Below are 14,511 nucleotides of genomic sequence, written 5' to 3' on the forward strand. Positions count from 1 at the left end.
GCAATGAGAAAGAATGAAATCTGGCCATGTGTAGCAACATGGATGGACCTTGAGGGTGTTATGCTGAGCGAAATAAGCCAGGCAGAGAAGGACAGATACCATGTTTGCACGTATAGGAGGATTTGGAGGAACTTAATGGAGGACCATGAGGGAGAAGAAGGGGAGAAATAGTGGAGGAGAGGGAGAGAGGCAAACCACAAGAGACTCTTGAATGCTGAGAAGAAACTGAGGACTGATGGGTGTAGGGCGGGAGGGGGGAGATGGGCATGGAGGAGGGCACTTGTGGGGATGAGCACTGGGTGTTATATGGAAATCAACTTGACAATAAACTATTCGTAAAAAAAATAAAAAATAAAAAGCAAAAACGGGGAAAAAAAAGGAGGAGGAGGAGGATGTGGGGGGGAAACAATAAAGAGACATACAGTAGTCTCCCATCAATCTTGCTTGGCAAATTGCAGACTGCTAGAAGAAAACCCTCAAGTCTCAAAAAAAAAAAAAAGAGGGGGTAGGAGGACAATGGGGAGTAAGGTATCTATTTATGCTATAATAAATAAATTATAGAAGGCAAGTCCTTCCAAAATAAACCCACCTGACCAAAATGACCCTTCCTTCCTCAATGAACTTGAAATTCTCCCACGTCTATACAGACTGTACTTTTTTTCAAGTTTTCACATCATTCTTATCAGCATGAAGTTTAATGTCCTTTTTACTTGCTTTCTCACTTTTTTCTTTTCTTAGAAATTTAGGGAAGGAATTTAAGACACCAACCAGCCTTAAAAGAAAAAAACAAAAGCATTCTCATGTTCCTATCTCAAATGAGTTAGAAAATTTGAGTCTCACTCCCTCATGGATAGGCAAGCTCACACTGGCACGTGTGCCAGACAAAGCTGTGGCCAGCCACCTTTTTACAAATTACTATAACCTCCAGAGCACAATTTTCCCTAGGCCTGATCTTCTACCCAAACATTAAAAAGGGTTACCATAATCACCCTGTCTTTACACTGCACAAAGACTTGCAATATTTGTTATCCTATTCTTTGGAGAACTAAATTAAATCACATATTTTAAAATACTGGATTTAAACCTTTTCCCAAAAATACAAGGCTAAGATGCTAAGATTAATAGTAACTTAATTACTATTAATTACAAAAAAATGAGTTTTGTTTGTTATGGATTACATGGCTTTTATGGAGGAGGGGAATGACATTCTAAACAGTTGCTACTATTTTATTATTGGCTGTAATAAAATTCAGAGTCCTTGCTTTACCTTCCAATTCTTATCAACTTTATTTATCACTATTTCTCAAATGGTCCTTTCTTCCAGAGAAATTAATGTACTTGCAAGCTCCTGTATATTAATTCCCACTTAAGTCCTGACATAGCTATAGAAGACACAGACATGGGAGAAAAAGAAAAAGTGATACAGGGGCGCCTGGGTGTCTCAGTCAGTTGAGCATCCGCCTCTTGATTTTGGCTTAGGTCATGATCTCACAGTTCATGAGATGCACTATCAGCACAGAACTGCTTGGGATTCTTTCTCCCCTCTTTCTCTCTGCCCCTCCCCTCTCTCTCTGCCCCTCCCCTCAACAATAAATAAACTTTAAAAATAAAGAAAAAGAAAAAGTGATACAGCTATGGCAGATACACATCAGCTTTGCTGACCACCACCTCCCATTTAAAATTCCAAAACAGCTTGAACAACACAACCTCTTACAATCCCATTCTTTCACTTAAGGGTCCCTAAGGTAAAGAAAAAAGACAATCAATCCAACATAGCAAGTTATAAAAATAAATGCGACATGACATCAATTTTCCCATAGGAGGGACACTGAGCAGGATGTACTTTGCCCAATTTTTACCATCATCATAACAACATATAATCACAGGGTTGTTAATAACAGTAATAATAGCAAACCTTTACTGACTACATATATTCCAGAAACCATGCTGTATACATTTTATACATTATCTAATTCCTCAGAATAACCCACAATGGCTATTATTAGAAACTACAGTTGGCTCGGAGGAAGTGGATGGATAATAGTTAAGCCTTCTACAAGAAGGCAAGTTGCACCTAAAAAGCCAAATGTCTCAGGGTGGTGGTAGAAGTTTCTGCCAGATGTCAAAACATAAGAAAGAGGGCCTCCTGGGTAGCTCTGGTGGTAGAGCATATGACTCGATCTCAGGGTTGATTCTTTATCTCGGGGTTCAGAATTTGAGCCCCATACTGGGAGTAGAGTTTACTTTAAAAAACAAAGAAACAAACAAAAACATAAGGAAGGAAGGAAGGAAGGAAGGAAGGAAGGAAGGAAGGAAGGAAGGAAGGAGGAAGGAAGGAAGGAAGGAAAATACTAGACTCAAAAATGAAAAGGTGTGGCAGTGCCTGTGTGGCTCAGTCAGTTAAGCAGCCAATTCTTGATTTTGGCTCATGGTTGAGATCGAGCCCCACTGTCAATACAGAACCTGCCTGAGATCCTCTGTCACGGTCTCTCTCCCACTGTCTCTGAAAAATAAACAAACATCTAAAAAAATAAAAAAATGAAAGGGTGTCAATCAAGAAACTAATACTTTAAATTGGTTCTGTCAGTGACAATGTGATCCTAGACTAGTTGCTATTTCATTTTTTCCATCTGCACAACATAAAAACAGTACAGGGTGCCTGGGTGACTTGGAGCATAAAGCATCTGACTTCCACTCTAGTCACGCACAATCCTGCAGTTTATGAGTTAGAGACTCATATCAGGCTCTGTGCTGACAGCTCAGAGCCTGGAGCCTGCTTTGGATTCTGTGTCTCCTTCTCTCTCTGCCCCTCCTCTGCTCATTCTCTCTTTCTCTCTCTCAAAAATAAACATTAAAAAACTTTCTTAAATGAATTAAAAGTGGTATAAAAAGGCAATATTTATAAATGCATTTCAAGTTTGCTGGACAATGCTAAGTTCAGGTAGTATTATTTTCTACTATTTTCTGTAATTTAAATTTTCCATCCATGCTTTTAAATCTAATGAAGACCAAAACTGTACCATGCTGAAATATTTATCCCTTTATCCTTTCTAATACTTTATTCCCGTATTACCAATTAAGAAAACTCTTTCATTCTATTTTTCTCATAAGCAGTTCATTTTAATGTTTACTGTTTCAGATAGGAAAAAATACAATTTCTTTCATCATAATGCCACACCACTTCCTTAATCCTTAATTATCTTCTTCATAACTGCTTTTTTTAGCCCTCTAAAATTTAACTTTCAAGCTCTAGTCAAAATTTGGAGATCTCTCAGTGCCAACATAAAGCCATCTACAGATAATCCACACAAAATACCATCCCTACTTATGTTATACACAAAAGTTAACTCAGAAGAAAGACAGAGGCACCTGGGTGGCTCAGTCTGTTAAGCATCTGACTTCAGCTCAGGTCATGGTTTCACAGGTCATGAGTTCAAGCCCTGTGTCAGGCTCTGTGCTGACAGCTCAGAGCCTGGAGCCTGCTTCAGATTCTGGGTCTCCCTCTCTCTCTGCCCCTCCCCTACTCATGCTCTTTCTCTCTCAAAAGTAAATAAAAACATGGAAAAAAATTTTAAGATGGAAGAAAGACATATACTTAAGAGATAAACATATAATAATAAAAAACTCAAGGGCAGGGGCACCTGGGTGGCTCAGTCAGTTAAGCATCCAACTTTAGCTCAGGTCATGAACTTGCAGTCCATGGGTTCAAGCCCTACATCGGGCTCTGTGCTGACAGCTCAGAGCCTGGAGCCTACTTTAGAATCTGTGTGTGTGTCTCTCTCTGTCCCTACCCCACTCATGTTCCATCTCTCTCTCTCTCTCTCTCACACACACACACAAAAAAAAACATTTAAAAATTTTGTTTTAAAAAGATCCATATTTAAAAAACAAAAACTCAGTAGTGCCTGGATGGCTCAGTCAGTTAAGGGTCAGACTCCTGATTTGGGCTTGGGTCATGACCTCAGGGTTGTTAAGATCAAGCCCTTTATCAGGCTCTGTGCTGAGCATGGAGCCTGCTTAAGATTCTCTCTCCCTCTGCCTCTCTCTCCAGTTCACTACCTCTCTCAAAAAAAAAAAAACAAAAACAACCACCAAAATTCACAGAAGAACACACAGAGGAAAAGCTTTGTGACACTGGATTTAGTAATGATTTCTTGGGATGATAACAAAAACACAAACAAAAGAAAACATAGATAAATTGATCTTCATCAAAATTTAACTTTATGCACCAGAGGACACTATCAAGAGAGTGAAAACAATCCACAGAATGAGAAAAAATATTTATATCTCATATGTCTGATAAAAGATTAATATTCAGAGTATATAAAGAACACCTTAACAATAAATTTTTAAATAGGCACAGAACTTGAATAGATATTTCTCCAAACATACACAAATACCCAACAAGCACATGAAAAGATATTTGACAACACAAGTCACTAGGGGAATGTAATTTCAAAGTACAGTAATTTCCCACTTCAGATGATGTCTATTATCACAACAAGCAAACAAGCCAAAAATGAAAAATAACTAATGTTGGTGAAGATGTGGAGAAATTGGAATCCTTGTGCAATGCTGGTGGGGATGTAAAATGGTGCAGCCACCATGGAAAACATTTCAGCAGGTACTCAAAAACCTAAATACATAATTACCATATGAGAGCACCAACTGCTTTCCCAGGTACACTTCCAAAGGAACTGAATAGCAGGGAATGGAAAAGATACTTGTGTTACACATTTACTGTAGCATTATTCACAATAGCCAAATGGTGGACAGAACTCAAGTGCCCATTAACAGAAGAATAGATAATTGCAATACACATGAAGGAAATATTATTCATCCATTAAAAAGGAGTAAATTCTGATACATGTTACAACACAGATGAACCCCCAAAACAGTATGTCAAGTCAGATAAGCTAGATGCAAAAGAATAAACACTGTATGATCCTCCTCTCATAAAGTACCAAGAAAGGCAAATTCAGAAGACATAAAGTAGACTAGAGGTTACCAGATGCTGGCAGGGGAAGGAATGGGGAGTTATAGCTCAATGGTTGCAGTTTCTATTTGGGATAATGAAAATGTTTTGGAAATATATAGTGGTGATGTTTGTGAAGACACTGTGAATACAATTACTGATCGCAAACTACACACTTAAAAATGGTTAAAATTAGAAATTTTGTTCTGTATGTTTTACAATGAAAGGTACTGTCCCTTTTATTTATTTTGAGAGCCAGTACCACAATAAAAGGTACTGTCCCTTATATTTATTTATTTTGAGAGCCAGTACCACAATAAAAGGTACTGTCCCTTCTATTTATTTATTTTGAGAGCCAGAGGGAGAGAGCATGATTGGGAGCAAGGGAGAGGCAGAGAAAGGACAGAAGAGAGAGAGAATCCCAAGCAGGCCTTTCACTGTCACTGTAGACTCCACCATGGGGCTTGATTCTACAAACCATGAGATCAAGACCTGAGCCAAAATCAAGAGTTGGATTCTTAACCAATTGAGCCACCCAGGTGCCATCCCCCACAAAAAAAGGTACTGTCCTTATAAGTGCTTAAAATCCAGATCATATGGACAACAAAGTTCTGATGCAAAAGAAAGTATCTGAATCTCAGTGCAAAGCAATCTCTAAAAAATGTGAAATGTAATCAAAACAATACTTAGAACTTCTAATACAATAGTTATAATACTTAGAAGACAAAATGTCATTATTTTTGGTTCATATAGACTTCTACCAAATACAAGAAATATTCTGAAAGATAGCTTAACATGTTTTTTAAGACTCAGGACTATTTGGGGATCTTTTTCTTGTCACATTCATTATTTTGATAACTTCATACTACTGACATGATTATTAGGACTATAAGAAAAGTATGCTCTAGTTCTCAATGTCAGAAAATAGTTCTAAACAAAGGGGGACAGCTAGCATAATCTCTACAGTGTCTAACTGGAATCAGTTATCAGTATGAACTCATAATTTTTAATAAACACACACACAAATAAAAAGTTACAGAAATAAACATGGATGTTTGTGCATGCATGCATTAAGAAATAGATAAATGTATTTCTAGCTCTGCGGGGAGGGCCTAGGGGCAATGACACCTCAGTCATAATAAGCACACATAGTATCCAGATCTTGGTTTCTAAGTATCATTCTCCAGTAGAAGGAACCAGACCTCCTTGGAGAAGTGACTGATTCTAGCTGCAGCAGAGAAATAAAAGATGAACTGGAAAATTTTATGGTTCCAGAAAAGTACTACTTTCCTAAAGAAAAGAGAATGGGGGCATGTTGAAAAAACAAAGAACCAACCTGAACAATATGAGCAACAAAATAATGACAGCATTAGATTATAAACCACAGAATAAAATAAATATCTATGACTTAATACTGATATAAACAAATTACAAAATAAATACAGAGAAGGGACAGTTCTTCTTTACAGAATAATTCCAATTAATAAATGTAGAAGAGGGAAACCTAGGTGGCTCAGTCATTATCCCAGGGTTGTAGGATTGAGCCCCATGTTGGGCTCAGCATGGAGCTTACGATTTTCTCTCTGTGTCCCTCTACCTTTCTTCCCACTTGTACTCTCTCTCCCTCTCTCTAAAATTAAAAAGGAAAGGGGGCAGGGGAATCTGATTGGAAACAAAAATTTTAAAATAAATAAATGTAGAAAGGAAAACAAAATTTTAAAATAAATTTTAAATTTTTGAAAACAAAAATTTAAAAATAAATAAATAAATATAGAAGGCAAACAAATATAGAAAGAAATATAGAAAGAAACACAGAAGGAAATGAGAAAAATAAAATCACCATCAGGCAAAGATCACTATAATAACTGCTCAGGAAAGATCTACCAAGAATACTGAAATGACTGAACAAAGGTTTGAGACCAGGAATATCTGCACATTTTCAAAGAATCTCCCCCAAGATATCTTATAATTACAAAAGAAAACATAGTGACTTTACAAGCAGATAAATATGACAGACACGACTTCAACCAAATAAGAATTAACATAATCTCAAATAGGATACACTGTCATCCTGTACTCTGTGATGTGTAGGACTCAACATTACTTCTGTAGTATCTTTGCCAAACATGCATAACTTCAATAAATCAAGAAAACATCAGACAAACTCAAGTTGTGAGACATTCTACAAAATAAATGACCACACTCATCACAAGTGGGAGTAATAAAAGATGAGAAAAGACTTGTCACAGATCATATGAGACTAGAGAGACACAACTAAATGTAATATATGATTCTAAATTGAATTCTGAAACAGAAAAAGGACATTATTAGAAAAACTGGTGAAATTCAAGTAGGATCTATAGTTAATAGTACTGTATCAATGTTAATTCCCTGGCTTTAATCACCGCATAAGTTATTAACATTAGGGAAAGTTGGATAAAGGGTACCTGGGTGAAAGGTATGTTTCAAAACTTAACAAAAAATTTCTTTCAAGTATTCTATGCATGCTCTCCTTCAACTGAGTTAAAACAAAGCTGAGAAACTCAAGAAGTATTTACGCAGGATAAATCCAACACTTCATTATTTGAAAAGCAACCTACATTGAAATAAGACTTAAGTTATTAATAGATACTTCTTATGTATTTACAGGTGCTAGAGATGTTGCCTTCAAGAAACTTACAGTTGGTAAGAGAAACAATAATGATAAACTGTCAACCTCAATGATGACACACACACACACAATAAGGTTATAATCCCGTGATTAAATAACAATTAGTTACATCATTTATAAAGTATGTAAAGGAAAATCATTTAAATAACTAAAACCTTCAAATAGGACATTAACACCTACACATTTACAGAATTTAAGTTAGCTTAACACACTCACTACATATATTTAACATGGTAGTCTTATACCTAGTAATTAGTGTCTAATGTTTCAAAAAGGAAATTAAAATATTTCCATCAAAGATCATATTTCTCCAACATAGAAACGAGTTGCTTAATCTCTAGCAGAAAAGAATACAAGAGAATAACAAAAATAACCACAAAAATAGAACTGAACTAAGGTTCAAGAAAAATTTCAGGAAGAAAAACAGGTAAATTTAAAATTTATACAGTGAATTGCTAGCTAAAGACAGCTAACTGGAAATCAAAATGTCAACCAATATATAAAGCATTATACATCCAGTAAAAAAACATTTCCCCTCCGCCACATAAGTCAATCAACAGAGCTCAATCGTACTGCAAAAGTTGTGGCAGATGCAATATCATGATCTTAAAACTACACTACTCATTGTCTCAAAACTTTAAAGAATCAAAAGACCTGCACTGTTCTAGTATCTCCAATAAGCCTTCCTAAACAAAAAGTAGTAACACAGGATGACTCTACATATTCTTAAAGATAGTAATACAAGGATTATGCTAACATCTGCAATGTAATAGAAACATTACTGCTAAGATTCAAACCCAGGCAAAGAGCCAGATCGCTCTGAACAGATATTTTGATTAACTGATCACTGAGAGAGGATTCAGTCATCATCTTAAGTATCAGTAACTTGTTATAAATCTCATAACATTCCAAATCTCTGTTTTTCCTAGACTTAACAAAAGCCAATGAAAAGTCTTCATAATGTTAAGACAGAGCTGATCCTGTCACCAATTTACTTGAATTTAATTGACAGTACATACAGGAAAGCACTGCTATCAATCACAACCAGACATTTTCCCAGCCTATAAACAGAACAGGAAGATAAGATGAACACAAAAGAAACAGTGCAAACTTTTATAAAAAGTCTCACAAAAAGTAACAGCTCTTTAAACAACTTCACATCCATAGATCCAATGTGAACCTCCGCAGGTCCTCAGAGAAGCAGGGGCCAACTTAGAAAATGTTACAGTATTCCAGGGCCTTCTCAAATTCTTTTTATATTCTTTCCTTAGGCTTAGGTGGTCTCATCCTGTTTCATTAGCTTTTAAATACTAATTAATACTCTAAAAAATACAAGGTGTCAAAGCAGGTGAAGTATGCTACCATTTTGGCAAAGTAGGGATAAAGATATATACATATTTGCCTATATGTTCATAAAATATATCTTTGGAAAGGTATGTAAGAAAACATGAACCCTGATTGGCCCACAAAAACTGGGTGTAACAGGAGACAAGAAATATGGGAAAATTTTACTCTACACCACATCAAACATTTTCTGAATCATATAAATGTCGCTTTTACTCAAAACAGAAATAAACCAACAGGTAAGTGCTGATGACTCCCCATCTCCTTCTCTCCCCACTAGAACTGAAGTCCTATGAAGACAGAGATTTTTGTCTGTTTTTTCACTACTATATCCCCACTGCCGGGACCATAGCTGGTACCTAAAAAAACATTGGCTGAAAGAATGACTTCTTAACCTCTCCACCAAATTCCAGATTTGTATATCCAACTGCCTATTTCTCACCTCCACTTGAACATCTAACAGGTCTTACTTAACATGTCCAACCCAACTTTATCCCTATATGACATGTTTCCCTCACCACTTTCTCATCTCAATACACGACATCACCAGCCTCCAGCTGAAGCCCAAAACCCAGGTGTCTCCCCTGTCCCAAGCAACTACACTCTCATGCAAGCCGCAAGTTGAATCAATACCTTTAGTCCAAAATATAGCTCAAAAATCTTTAACTTGTCTCTAACACACCAGTCACTATTCTATTCAAATCTACCACAGCCTTCTCACAGGTCTCTCTACTTTTTTGCTCTTACTCAATCTCCCCACGCAGTCAGGTTGCAAATCAGACCATACCACTTCCAGTTTGACAAAAATTCCAATAGCTTTTCAATGTACTGTAAGAATAAAGGCCAAACTCCTTTGGACAATAAGACCTCACAAGATCTGGCCCCTGGCTATGAACTCAACTCTTATCCTTCACTAGGGTCCACCTTCACTGAGCTTCTTTCAGTTTGCTGACCCCAAGCTTGATACCACCTCTGGGAATTTCCATGTGCTAGTTCCCTCAAATAGGAATACTCTCCCCTCAGACTTCCAAAGGCTAAATCCTTCTGACTTTTCAGCTATCAGGTCAAAGGTCACCTAAGACAGGTTTTTCCTGACCACAGCATCTGCATCTTCTCTGTCAATACCACAACTCCCTATTTCCTTCACAGTACTTAATGATTTGCTGAAATTATTTTTATTCCTTATGTATTATCTGTCCCTCCCTCCCGCACCAGAATCGAAGCTCTGGGAGGGTAGAAACTGCACTTCTTACTTATTGTTGTATCCCCTAGGGCCTGTAATAATCCTTGACATACAAAGTACTTAATATTTAAGTGATAAGGCAAAACTGACTTTAAAGAAGGTCCACAACATTTAACTTAATGACAAGACTGTTGAAGATAAAACACATGGATAAACCATCTTAATATTCATAAAACACTGAAAATCACCAGAGGATGGAGCGTGAGGTAAGATTATTTCAGATGCATCTGAACATTCAAATACATAGAAAAGGTATTTTTCACACACTATGTGCATGCACACTGCAGAAATGTTCCCCCAAGTTATAAACAGCATCTGAAAAGAAAAAAAGGATAACTCAAAACACTGTGTACATCTGTTATTTCATCTGGGACTCTTTTGGAAGGGCCTTCCAAACACTGTATTTGGGCAAAAGAGGCAAAGTGTAACCAATTGACTCATTTGTCTGTCTTGGAAAGGAAGGTGAGATTCTAAAGGGTAGAGTATTGCCTTTTAAGTGCTTTAAAATTTCTATTAGGTAGTCAGTAGTCAATCAGAACAAAGTGATTATTTCCCATATGGTACTTTGTACATTTGGGACAGACCTAGTTCAAAGATTTTTATTGTCAAGTCAAAACACCTAGAGTGAATGTTAATAGTTTATACCTTATCTACAAAATTTTAATTTCTACGTATTGCCCATCAACTAGTAACAGTAATCCCCGAGGGAAAGGAGATGATTTAACAATGGTTAACAGTCTGCAATTCACAGATGTTTTATTTACATGTACGTATGTGTGGGGTTGTAGGGAATGGTCCAGACTCCCTAGGGTGTAAATGCTCTGAGGAGTCTAAGGATATTATTTCACCAGACCCTAACTGTAGAGACAGGTCTGGCATGCACATAGGATACTCCTCCCCACAGCTATCAATCTTCGCTGTCTGCGGAAACAAAAGTGAAAATACTCGTGGTAACGATGTAAGAGACTGATCACCCCCCAACACACACACCCCCAAACACAGAGTTGTGTATGCGTGTGAGCTCGTAAACAAGCAGAAGAGCACACGCACTCTCACCTTCCCTCCTTCGGAAGAAAATGGGGCCGAGGGAGGGGCGGCCAAGGCCGGGTAGGGGAGGCCCGGGATCCAGTCCAGGGGGTGGCCGGGCTTAGGGGTCAGCGCTCCGGGGAGCCGGGGTCACTTACAGGACACCACCTTCCCTTGCCGCCCCCGCCTTTCATCCCTTCCCCCTCCCCCCTCCCCGCCCCCAACTCCTTTCCTCCGCCCCATCCGCGCCACCCATTAACCGGGAAGCGAAGTTTCCCGGCGCCTGCAGCCCGGCTCCCCGACCCTCAGCGGGGTTACCTTCTGCAGAAGCGGGACAAGGGACAGGGGACAAGGGGAGGGGGAGACAGCCCGAAGGAGTGAAGGACGAAGCCCCCGGCGAGGAAGGTGGGCGGCGGCGGCTGTCAGCTCGCGTTCCCCTGCTCACAGCGCTGCCATTACTGTGCGCCGAGGCCGCCTCCCCGGCCGGCCGCCGCCACCGGCCCAGGAGACGCGGGGGGTGGGGAGCGAAGCCCGGGGAGCCCGCGCGCCGGACGCTCACCTGCCACGGCGCGCAAACACAGCAAAGCTCAAGGCCGCCGCCGCTCCCGGACGGGACAGGGGCGGCGGGGAGAGGGGAAAGGGGAGTAAGAGGGGCTGGTTACAGGATCCGTAAAACAACCGTTCTCCAGATCGCCCGTTTTTCCTAACCCCCCCCCAACACGCTTCGGGCTCCTTCTTTCGCTACCTCCAATCCCCCCCTCAGAAAGCAATGGTAGAGTCCGCGTTACGGCAAGCGCAGGGAGCCTGGTTTAGTGCAATTGCGAAAGGCCACGGAAATCAGTATTCAAAGTGACTCCTTGCGGTTCTCCCAGTGAATGAGGCAGAGTTGGCTGAGCTCAGGAGACTCAGTACCCACCAAGTTTTGGCACTACTGGTTACAATATGTCAGAAACGTATTTTCAACAAAAGTGTTTTCCTTTGAGTTATTCCAGACCTATGTGAATATTCTGACATCCCCACGATGGGGGTCTTTTCAAATGATAAAAAAATATATTGGCAAAACTACCTTCCCTTCTGACATACTCCTAGTAGGTTTTGTTTATAGCTAAATTCTAAAACCTTTTCACATCCAACCCCCTTTGTTAAAACTATCTGTACCAATCCTTTAAGGCCCATTAAAAAATCCTGTTTGCTTGATTGTCCAGGATATCAATTCTCTGCTATTCTCAAATAAACCCATCTTTTCCTGGTAAAATAACCAGAAGAATGATTTGTAAAGTAAACAATAGCTTCAAGACTTTCCATATGAGACTTTAGTACTGTTAATAAATGCGACTTTGATATTGTGAGATGAGATATGTCAACATACGAAAGATCTTCATGACACAATGAACCAGTATTTTCCAAATTTCCAATGTAGGACATTACAAAATCATGCATGGGTAAAGGATACATTCAAAGTTCCTGGTAGACCAATGGAGATAGTTAAATATATATATGTGTGTATGTTTGTGTGTACACATACATAGAAACAAAGTACAAAAGATTCCTTGATATGGTTTCAGATTCATCATTGCAAATAACCTCTAAGAAATTACCACTTAATCAAATTTTCTGTAGCATCAGAGAAGAATATCTGCACTTCACTGAAAAGACTATTAAATTCTCCTCATAGGGCCTCCTATTTTCTTCATATACTTGAATCATAGAGAACACTTTTATTCAGCCAGATATTAAAGAGATATGTGGGGATACCTGGGTGGCTCAGTCAGTTAAGCACCCGACATCGGCTCAAATCATGATCCCACGGTTCATGGGTTCGAGCCCACATCGGGCTCTACGCTGACAGCTCAGAGCCTGGAGCCTGCTTCAGATTCTGTGTCTCCCTCTCTCTCTGCCCCTCCCCTGCTCATGTTCTGTCTTTCTCAAAAATAAACATTAAAAATTTTATAAAATAAAAAAAAGAGATATGTAAAAATGTAAAGCTACGTCATTCTTCTCATTAATTATTTTTATTTTGGAAAATACAGTTATTATTCATAAAAATATGTGATGTATGTTGAAATGTGTATGCATTTATTACTTTTTAATAATTAGGGTTTTTAAATTTCCCTTTTTAATTCTAACATAGTAACTATTGCTAGATATATACCACATAAACATAAGGTCCTTGAGATCTTCAATAATTTTTAAGAGTGTGAAGAGGTCCAGAGACCAAAAAAGTTGAGAACCAAAGCCCTAAGTTATGAACTGCCCCTGTTCTTGCCATTTTCCTTTTAAACTCTAGCTGGAGGTGAATTAGCAGGGAGGGTGACAAACATGAATCACTATTATTACAACACCCTCTATTTCTAAATTCCAGAGCCCTCTTATCCTTTCATAGCTTATCCAACCTATAAAATAGAGAAATTACATTTTGAAAAAAATTATAGTATTGTCAGCCAAGAATAGACACGACTACTGAATGTAATGTGGTATTCTGGCTAGAATTCTTGAACAGAAAAATATATAAGGGAAAATCTAAGAAACTTAGAATCATATAGATTTTAGCTAATTATAGTGTATCAGAAAAGATCCATTAATTTTAACAAACACACCATACTAATATAAGATGTTAATAGGGAAAACCGGGGCTGTGGAGAAGAGGAGTATATAGGAATTCCTTTTCTATTATCTGCTCAATTTCTGTGTAAATCTAGAAAAATTTTTTTAAAAATCTATCAATTAAAAAAACTTATACAACTGTCACTTAAAAAAAGAAAAAGTACATGATTTATAACCAGAAAAGCTAGGAGCCTATAAGATTTTTCTGTATGGCAAAGTAGAACCAGATGAACAGGTTCTACTTTTGCCTCTCCTAGACAATTCTGGTGGAAAGCTATTTAAAGAGGAAAAATATATTCTAGGGGCACCTGGGTGGCTCAGTCGTTAAGCTTCTGACTTCGGCTCAAGTCATGATCTCACAGTTCGTGGATTCAAGCCTCACGTCAGGCTCTGACAGCCGGCTCAGAGCCTGGAGCCTGGTTTGGATTCTGTTGTCTCCCTCTCTCTCTGATCCTTCCCTGCTCGCTCACTCTCTCTCTCTCTCTCTCTCTCTCAGAAATAAATAAAACATTACAAAAAATCTTAAACTCAAAAAAATTCTATTTTATATTAAAAAAAAAAAAAAGGAAGGGGCTCCTGGATGGCTCAGTCAGTTAAGTGGCCAACTTCTGCTCAGGTCATGATCTCACAGCTAAAAGGCTTGTGAGT

General features: G+C 38.5%; 1 protein-coding gene across 4 annotated transcripts in view; it reads right to left on the reverse strand.

The window, feature by feature from the left end:
* Nucleotides 1-11,924, reverse strand: part of CUL2 (cullin 2) — a 107,642-nt gene extending 95,718 nt beyond the window's left edge. The window contains exons 1-2 of one of the 4 annotated variants that reach the window (XM_039255319.1): nucleotides 11,578-11,734; nucleotides 10,422-10,548 (exon numbers count right to left, since the gene is read on the reverse strand). The gene's annotated coding sequence lies outside the window, so the exon portion shown is untranslated. Of the gene's footprint in view, nucleotides 1-589; nucleotides 677-10,421; nucleotides 10,549-11,577; nucleotides 11,735-11,818 lie in introns of those variants that run through there. The other 3 variants (XM_039255320.1, XM_039255318.1, XM_039255321.1) reach the window with 3 other exon arrangements.
* Between the last annotated feature and the right edge of the window lie 2,587 nt (nucleotides 11,925-14,511).

The sequence above is a fragment of the Hyaena hyaena genome, unplaced genomic scaffold, assembly GCF_003009895.1.
Source record: "Hyaena hyaena isolate Hyena2069 unplaced genomic scaffold, ASM300989v1 scaffold_519, whole genome shotgun sequence".
In the NCBI taxonomy this organism is placed as follows: domain Eukaryota; kingdom Metazoa; phylum Chordata; class Mammalia; order Carnivora; family Hyaenidae; genus Hyaena; species Hyaena hyaena.